At 36.4% G+C, this 8,712-nt stretch overlaps 1 pseudogene; it reads right to left on the bottom strand.

The window, feature by feature from the left end:
• Nucleotides 1-7,457: 7,457 nt before the first annotated feature.
• Nucleotides 7,458-7,816, bottom strand: LOC114049553 (annotated as a pseudogene).
• Nucleotides 7,817-8,712: the final 896 nt, after the last annotated feature.

Here is an 8,712-nt window from a genome sequence, read left to right as displayed (position 1 = left end):
CAAGACACTGTAAAACAAATCCAAAAGAATGAAAAATTAGAAAACAATGTGAAATATCTCATTGGAAAAACAACTGACCCAGAAAATAGATCCAGGAGAGAGAATTTAAAAATTATTGGACTATCTGAAAGCCATAATCAAAAAAAGAGCCTAGACATCATCTTTCAAGAAATTATCCAGGAAAACTGCCCTGATATTTTAGAACCAGAGGACAAAATAGAAATTGAAAGAATCCACCAATCTCCTCCTGAAAGAGATCCCCAAAGGAAAACTCCTAGGAATATTGTAGCCAAATTCCAGAGCTCCCAGGTCAAGAAGAAATATTACAAGCAGCCAGGAAGAAACAATTCAAGTATTGTGGAAACACAATCAGGATAACACAAGATTTAGCAGCTTCTACATTAAGGGACTGCAGGGCATGGAGTATAATATTCCAGAGGGCAAAGGAGATAGGATTACAACCAAGAATCATTTACCCAGCAAAACTGAGTATAATTCTTCAGCGTAAAAATGGTCATTCAGTGAAATAGAGGACTTTCAAGCATTCCAGACCAGAGCTGAATAGAAAATTTGACTTTACAATACAAGACTCAAGTGAAACATGAAGAGGTAAACAGGAAAGAGAAATCATAAGAGACTTATTAAGGTTGAACTGTTTACATTCCTGCATGGAAAGATGATATTTGTAACTCATGAGACCTTTGTCAGTATTAGAGTAGTTGGAGGGAAAAAATTATATGTATGTATGTATATATGTAGATAGATAGATAGATAGATAGATAGATAGATAGATAGATAGATAGATGGATGGATGGATGGATAGATAGAGGGGGGGCACAGGGTGAGCTGAAGATGAAAGGGTCATATCTAGAGAATAAAATTAATGGGTGAGAAAGGATTATACTAGGAGAAGGAGAAAGGGAAAGGTAGAACAGGGTAAATTATCTCAAAAAAAAAACAGAAAAGAAAAGGCTCCTACAGTGGAGGGGAAATGGGGGAAGGTGAGAGGGAATGAGTGAATCTTATTCTCATAGAATTTGACTTAAGAAGGGAATAACATACACACTCAATTGGGTATGGAAATCTGTCTTACCCTACAGGAAAATAGGAGGGGAAGGGGACAAGAGAGTAGGGGGATGATAGAGAGGAGGGCAGATTGGGAAAGGGGGTAATCAGAAGCAAATACTTCTGAGGACGGACAGGGTCAAAAGAAAAAATAGAATAAATGGGGGGCGCTTAGGATTAAGGGAAATAGAGATAGTTTTTCACCGCATGTCTACTATGGAAGTGTTTTGCATAACTGCACATGTATAGCTCACCTTTTCAATGAGGGTGGGTGGGGAGGCAGGAAGGGAGAAAATTTGGAACCCCAAGTTTTAAAAACACATGTCTAAAAAAATGTTTTTACATGCAACTGGGAAATAAGAAATACAGGAAATGGGGTACAGAAATCTATCCTGCCCTACAGGAAAATAGAAGGGGAAGAGGGGGAAAGATAGCAGGGAAAGCAGTCTAGGGGAAGAGGTATCTAGAATGCATGCCATCTTGGGGTGGGGGGAGGGGAGATGGGGTGAAAATTCGGAACTTAAAATCTTGTGGAAGTAAATGTTGAAACTAAAAATAAAAAACAAACAAACAAATAAATAAATAAATTAGCAAATAAATAAATAAATAAAAGGGAAAAAAAAAAGAAATCTCCCTAAATGGCTATCAGATAAGAGGAAGCATGATTTTAAAAAGAAACCTTTTAGGACATTTTGCCATTCCTTGAAAAAATTGAGCTGTCCAGAAAAAAACAAAAAGGTTATAGCACAATACAAACAGAAAACACTAAATCCACAAATGCAGATCAAATATTTCCAAAACAACAATAACAGCTGATATTTACATAGTTCTTTAAATTTGGGAAAACACTTTGCATTCATTATTTAATTCAGTCTCATAACAATACTGTGAGGAAGTTATAACCAATAACATTACTCCCATCTTGCATCTGTGGAAACCGAGGCACAGAGAAAGGAAAGTGATTGCTTATCATTTCAGTTAGTCAAGAGTAGAATTCAAATGCAATTCATGTTGACTGTATGCTCGGACTCCAACTGGTACACTTATGGCACAGTAATATGATTGAATATTTTCTACCAATCCTCCTTTTTCTTCCTGTGCATGCATAAATTAAGCCCCTTTGAAGGAGGATAGAATAATCTTGTACTTCATTTGACAGGTCAATGGAGGCGGCATCATGAACAAATATTCTGTGTATCATCATCCTGGTATTAAAGACAAACAACACTAAATACCTTTGACTACTTCAATGCATCTTCACTAAAGGAAAAAAGCAAAACAAAACAAAAGTTTCTTCACTGTGCCTCAATTTCCTTGAGTGGCAGCCAACTGAGAATATAGTCAGTAACTGGTTGTTCTCTGATAGATGAACCAAAATAGCATAGGGACACATATATCTAGCTTGGTTAGAATATAATTTCCTTGATGACAGATAAAGGTTCTCTTTCTGTTTTTGTATCCTTAGCACCTTGCAACAGTGTCTGGCATATAGATAGTACTTCATAAATACTTATTGATTGAATGACATGAAATATCAGGTTGAATTTTTCAATGGAAGATTTTAAATAGAAGATACAAGAAATCTCTACATGGCATTCCTTGGATGAAATCCACAGTATAATAATTTTATTTGACCTAAATGTGTTATATACATACTGATTCATAAACTGACCATTATGGGGGGAAAAGCAAAAGCCTTTTCTGAAAAAAAGGAAAAACTCATATTGTGCATAATACAACTTATAATTTCAGTAGTGAATTGGTTTTAGATTATATATGAGTGTATATAAACACACATCTATTCACACTGATATATATCCATCCTTTATATGTGTATGTGTATACATTTATATGCATGTATGTATGTGTGTGTATAAACACACATAAACATATGCACACACACATACATATCACATTGTCTTCACGGTGCTGCTAAAGGAGGACTCACTGGTTATTTTGTGATCTAATTTTTTCTATTAAAATATTATTAAGCCATATAAAATTGACTCTCTAAATGATGAATACTTTTGTATATATGTATGTATGTGCATATATATGTATATGTTTGTATACACATATATACACATATACTTGCCAGTATGAAATAGACTAAATAGCTATAGTTATGTCAAATATGATGAATCCATTGATGGATGGACTGTATGTCTATTTTCCAAGACCAGCCTACATAAGTTCAGAGGTTCTCATGAACAGCTTGGTCATAAAGTAATTATTTTATTTAAACCAGATCAACTCTCAAAGATTATTGACAAAGTCATGGAGGACTGTGATCTACCTCAAAGATCAGAGATATCAAACTTGCAGTCTATATACCCTACGCAGCCTACAACCTCCTGCAGGCCAAAATCAGATAAAAATGTACTTGGGAAATGTTTAACAAAACAAATGAAAATAGCCTTCAATATTTATAATGCTAATTGGTGGTTTTCTAAATCAATGTGTGGACAAGTTTTACTGATTGGAGGGAGCATCTCTTACATAGACCAAGTTGCAGTTCCTTAAAAGATTGAAGTGTGTGGGAATAGACAAATAAAGCAAATACGGAGAAGTGGTGAGAATAGGAATGCTAGTATAGAGAGTCCTTTGTGTGGTGAGATCCTATCTGTTTTGTAAGTTTGAAGAGAGGCAGAATAGATGACTCTAACCTCTTCTCCCCACACCCTTTTCCAAAATTTTAATTCCTGCTAGAAAGGGAAGCAGGAAGTTGAAACCAAAGGTCACCACTCTTCTGTCCTCAGAGAGAGCGGGGTATGACCCAGAATTGTTCCCTTAAATATTATTAGTCTAGGAAATATGGTCAGGTTTAATCTAACTTCTGGTTACTGTGTCTCCCTTTTATTGGGGGAAAGGGACATTAAACTCTATATCCAAGGATTGACTCCTCTTCCATCCAAATACCAGTTATACAATGAACACATACAGCGATTAGCAAAGATACCCATTTATCCAAATCATAGTAAAACAGAAACCAGAGAAAGTTTACATAAGGCAATATATACCAGACAAAACAGAGTGAAGGAGCTCTTCCATTGGGATTGAGATAACTCAGCTCAACTAAGAAAAAGAATCCCAAATCCCATACAAGGGGAAACTCTTCAAAGTTTCTAGTATAGCAAGTTGTAGATAGGAACACAATGGAGATTGTTGGCTCCTCTTAATATCTTCCTAGAGTCTTTGCCTTCAGTAACCTGAAGTGACATTGTCCTCTTCCATCTTCCCTCTCAAAAAGCCACAAGCACCCAAAGTGATTTAAAGTTTGAAGAGTCCTCAAGACTTGAAACTTGTGAATCCAAAAGATAGCTGGATGAGAATTAAAGCTTTCTTGGGCTCTCTCCAACTCCACCCCACCACTCACACATAACAGGGTATTCATCTACACCAATAAGGAGAAAGTTTCATATCAATGGACTTTGGGGCAGGAGTTACATTTTGGAGAAGAGAAAAAATATCAAGACAAATTAGGGAGATATCTCTTTTCTCTCTATCTCTCTCTCATTTTGGGGAGTTGATTGTATGGAAACTGATTACATTGAGATGTCAATTCAATGATACAGCAGATAATCATTTTCAACTTTCTAGATGATATATCATGCACTTTGAAAAGTTATTTCTAATCTTGGGATGGTAAGTAAAATAATTTTACATGCAACAAATGTAAGGAAATATTTTTAAATTGATGTATATCAGTAAAATATGATAATAAACAACCACCTTAGATATATTTAATGAAACTCAATTTCTCTATATGCCCACTTTGCTCTAGAATCCTAAAATAATTGTAATTTTCTTCCTATCTTTGTGATTCTTTCCATTGGCTCCTGTGCTTTGGAGCTGGGGTTTCAACATTTGTCTCTTGGAAGTGTTATCTTTCAGTTTTTCCTTACATTGCCTTAATTTACCTTTGGGTTCTCTCCTCATTCTTGGTTCTTTCCCATTATACTGCAGTTTGAATTCCCAAGTCTAGACATCCACATACTCCTTAGATTGGTTCTTGTGAGAACTTGGCTGTCTGTCTGAACTTGGTAAACTCCATGAGAAGAGAAATAACTATAGGTAGATTCTTTCCAATATATGAGTGTCTAGCGCTTCCTCTCTGGAAACTTTGTGTTACTGCTTCTCTCTCCTCCACCACCTGGGTGTACTTCCATGTGTGGCTGGGCATCATCTGTGTCTTCTGCTTTTTGGGGTGTTAAGTTCAAACCAAGTTGCTTCCATTGAGGGACCCCCGAAAACTAAATCCAAAAGCACAGACATTCACAGTTGTTAGTACTGTTTGGGTCTACAAGCATGATGCAGGTTAGATGTGGAGATACTGAGTAGGGATTCTAAATATTTTAATTGTATATTATGTCATCAAAGTCTTAACTTGTGTAGTACTTCTATCTCCTTATCTTGCATTCTTGCATGTTTAGTTTGAATTACCTTATAGTTAGTGCATATTGGTTTCTTTTTTTGTTTCTTTGTTTTTAATATTTACCTTGAAAAAGATTGAGAACAACAGTAACTCTGCTATGATGCTAATCATCTGATCTCTCTTCAAAATATGTCAAAAATTTACAACTCTAAATCCTATTCCCCCATGATTGGTAAGAATTACATTAATTTTTGGCAAAACAGAAGGTGATTTGTTAATGAAAAAAGAACAAACCCTAAAGTTTTCTTTCAGTGAAAGTCAATCATTCAGGCACAAAAATGATTCATGGCCTTCTCTGCTACATGCATGTACATTTGTATTGCCAATGAAATGTGCTGAATTCCTTTCAGTTCAGATCTCATTTACAATAATGCACACACAACAAATAAGGATTATAGAATAAAGATTATAGTTTATTGCTTATAAGTATAGTATAAAAGTTTATATACATCACCAAATTGGGGAGAACACTTACATCTGGGTCATGTAGCTGGGGAGTTTTGGTTGAACCTCCAGAGTCCCGATTAGGAAAATGCCCCAGGCGGTGCGTCTATTCCACCCGTGACACTCCAAAGTATGAATGGAAGATCCCACTTTAAGTTCTCCTTCAAACAAAGAAGGCACTGTGCCGATTATAAGGTATGATCATGTAGGAAACATATCTTCATTATCCCAGGATGTTTGGTTACTGAGAGAGTGGACAGCTCATCCCAGGAGGCAAAACCAAGGACAACACATGTAATTGTGCTCATAGCACATCTGGTATCTAGCTGTATGTAAGGACTCATAGAACAGGGTTAAATAATGGTCATGAACAGGGTTAAATATCAGTCATGAGGCCTACTTGCTAGGCCTACACCACTAGATAGGGATGAACTTACCTTTATATATTATTCTTATTTCAACATTGCTCTAAATTCAATCACATTTTGAAAAGTTATCAACAAATTCAGAAAAAAAAATGTACTGTGAAGGAAAGAATTCCAGAACTTACATAGGGGCAAAGTCAATATTTCTGTGATTTATTATTAAAAAAAAATAAAAACATATATCAGAATCTTACCTTTCATGAACGTGTCTTAATTTTACCTGCTCCTAGTAACAGATATGTAATGCTTTATCTCTATCCATGGAAAATGAGGGAAACTTTTTTTTTTGTTTGTACAGAGTATGCATTTAATAGAAAGAATTAAATACACTACAGCAGTTCCTGAAAATTTGGGATATTTCCCTCCTCCCCAAAATTTCCCTGAGATAATATGATATTTTCCACTAACAGTTAAAGGGATGATGGGACTAGAGTATATACGATGAACTCTGTTAGTGTGGTAAAGGAGAAACTGGCCTACTTGAATATTAATGAAAAGTATATCTTTAAGTCAAAAGAGCCCCCCCCAAAAAGAGATATCAGTAGAACAACTAAAACATAAGAGGGTTTATTTTAAATATATCCATAACTTAAATACGAAATAAAGTAAAGTCCACAGAGATTTACAAGTCTGAAGCTAGTATCTGATTGCCACAGTAATTTTAAGAACTTTCAAGAAAGTTGCTAACAGGTACCGCCATATCTTTACTCTGCAGCTTTCTCTGTGTATACAGCTACATTTTAAAAAATAATTAATTTTTAAAATTTAATTTAAACCCAATTCTTGCTATATTCAGACTTTCATCTAAGATGTTACTAAAATCATGATTAGAAATGATCTTTGAGAGTTAGTCTATTTCTATCTAGTAGCAACACACTGATACTGATAAATTCAAGGACATTAAATTAGTGTTATTGGGAATAAGGACCCAAATCTTTGAATGTTTAAGAGAAATTACGGTGAAGACTCTATATGCTTTGTCCTTCCTTTCTTTGACTGGGCTTAAGGCAAGGAGAAAAGATTTATCATCTAGTTTGTGCTTAGACCCCGTCTGACTCACAGTTCATACAGAGAACCTATTTCTTAGATTAAGAAACTTCATTGTGAGACTTGAGATATGATTTGGAAAATTTTCTTAGCTTCTCCTGGGTTTGAAGTCCATGACTGTAGGAGAGTGAGGACCATTGGAGGCAGGTGAATTGGTCTTGAATATGGGATCTGATAATGCAATCCTATTTCAATTCTTGATGTGCATTCATCTATACATTGTTTAGTTCTGAATCCCTAAGATTTTTGGTTTTTGGAACAACATTCTGGCTTCATTTATAATGTACTGCTTTTCTCTGATGGTGTCTTCCATCTGCCACGATACTGCATGCCACCTCCTTGCAAGCCTGAAAATCCTGCGGTACAAGTTGAGAACTCTTTGTCCTGTTGCTGTTGTCATACTGTGTCCATCACGCCTGCCCCCCCCCCCCACCCCCACCACACACACAGTGCAGAGGAGAGGAGGGAGTATCGGCAGTCCTGTGGAGCAGATGGAAACAGACTCTGGTCTAGCACTGTACGCCAGGTAGGGCCGAACCACTTAATCACGCTGTGGTTCGGCCCAATTCCGCCTAGGCGGTTTCCTCTCCCCCACACCACCCCCAGCCCCGGGACTGGGAGGGGAGGGGAGGTGAGAAGGAAGTCGGGTCGTTAGCCTTATTAGCCACGGCTATGCACGTTTCTGCCGAAAATAAAGAAAACTTTAAATGGATAAATATATCATAGCATAAATGGAGGATAACTGGTATCAAAAATGAGAAGCTTCCCTCAGAGAAAGGATTACAAAAGGTATGAATTTTCATAGAAACACCACATAAACTGTACAAGAAATAAAGTTGCATATTACATGTTCCTTAACATTTTTGTCTGAGAGGATTATGAAACAATGTGCTCTCTTGTTAACAAACAATCCGGAATATCTAGAGGTCATCGCTTTAGTATAGTGCAGTGGAAAGCAGACTAGGTCTGGAACCAGAAGAATTCAGAACGAGAAACCCATGTTCCCATCTTGGCTCTGTTGCTTGTTAGTTATGTAACCTTCCTCTGTGAGTCTTAGTTTCCTCATCTGTTAAATGAGGTGTGGGGGTTGAATTAGGTGACATCTACATTCTTTTCCTCACTAAATCTCTGGTCTTAAGTGGTTACCCTGGGAGACAGTACAGCTTTCCATGAAATTGTCTTTAGCCAAAGAGTGTTTGGAAGTCTCAACTGACTGTTGCATACAGAAGCTGATAGAAATCTGTTGAATAAATAAGTGATTGAATGATGTTCATAGTCACTGGAACATTATTACAA

The sequence above is a fragment of the Vombatus ursinus genome, unplaced genomic scaffold (assembly GCF_900497805.2).
Source record: "Vombatus ursinus unplaced genomic scaffold, bare-nosed wombat genome assembly UNPS02014798.1, whole genome shotgun sequence".
In the NCBI taxonomy this organism is placed as follows: Eukaryota; Metazoa; Chordata; class Mammalia; order Diprotodontia; family Vombatidae; genus Vombatus; species Vombatus ursinus.
This window is presented reverse-complemented; position numbering and strand designations above follow the sequence as displayed.